We start from the raw sequence: 1,054 nt of genomic DNA, 5'->3' as shown, positions 1-1,054 counted from the left end.
TCCCAGCCAGTAATTTCTTCCCAATATCCCATCTAACCCTGCCCCCTGGCAGTGACAAGCCATTCCCCCTTGGCCTGTCCCTCCATCCCTTGTCCCCAGTCCCTCTCCAGCTCTCCTGGAGCCCCTTTAGGCCCTGGAAGGGGCTCTCAGGTCTCCCTGGAGCCTTCTCTTCTCCAGGTGAACCCCCTCAGGTCTGCCAGCCTGTCCCAGAGCAGAGGGGCTGTGCCATCAGCTCACAGCCTGGACCTGCTGGGTTTGCTGCCTGGTGTCAGAGGGTGCTGTCTCTCACATTAATTGTTAATTGCTCAGCTCACACACCGGCTCTGGGGAGATAAGCAGGGAGGAAGAATATTTCCATCTCCTGCTTCTACTAATTTTTACGTGTAGATGCTGATAAGTCTTTTGTCCCAGTGACATCTTGTGTGGGGAAAAAAAAAAGGAACAGCTTAGTCAGCCCATGTACTAATCAGCACATATTTGTCATGTAAATTGATACAAGAATTCATTTTTCCCTTTCGCTGTCCCCTTTTGTGTTTCTCCGCTCCCGAACACACGGAGTGCACAGCTCATTTCCGATTCTGATACAGCTGTCTGCAGGGGAATTATTTCCGTCTCATTTCTAGGTTTTAGTCATTTTCATATGCACAAGCCACTCTTTTACACATATATATATACATATATACAATAATTTATATGATGTGGTTTGCAGCTTGAGATTTCTATTAAACCTTTTTGTCAGGACGAGGCTGGACGGGGCTTTGAGCCACGTGCTCCAGTGGAAGGTGTCCCTGCCCAAGGCAGCAGGGGTGGAATGAGATAAGCTTTGAGGTCCCTTCCAGCCTGAGCCCTTCCATGATTCTACGTTTGATCACTTATTTCACTCATTTGCTTCTTTAGCACCTAGCACCTTCTTTCTGGCTTGGGTCAGGTTTCGTTGTTTTGGGGTTTTTTTTCCCCCTGTTCCTTTTTCCTTCATTTTGGGCGAAAAGAAAACTTCTGCACAGCAAAATAAGTAACTCCATATTTATTGGGATATTTTCTTTTTTTTTTTTTT

Source organism: Manacus vitellinus, unplaced genomic scaffold, assembly GCF_001715985.3.
Source record: "Manacus vitellinus isolate BGI_N305 unplaced genomic scaffold, ASM171598v3 scaffold_35_pilon, whole genome shotgun sequence".
Taxonomy (NCBI): Eukaryota; Metazoa; Chordata; class Aves; order Passeriformes; family Pipridae; genus Manacus; species Manacus vitellinus.
This window is presented reverse-complemented; position numbering follows the sequence as displayed.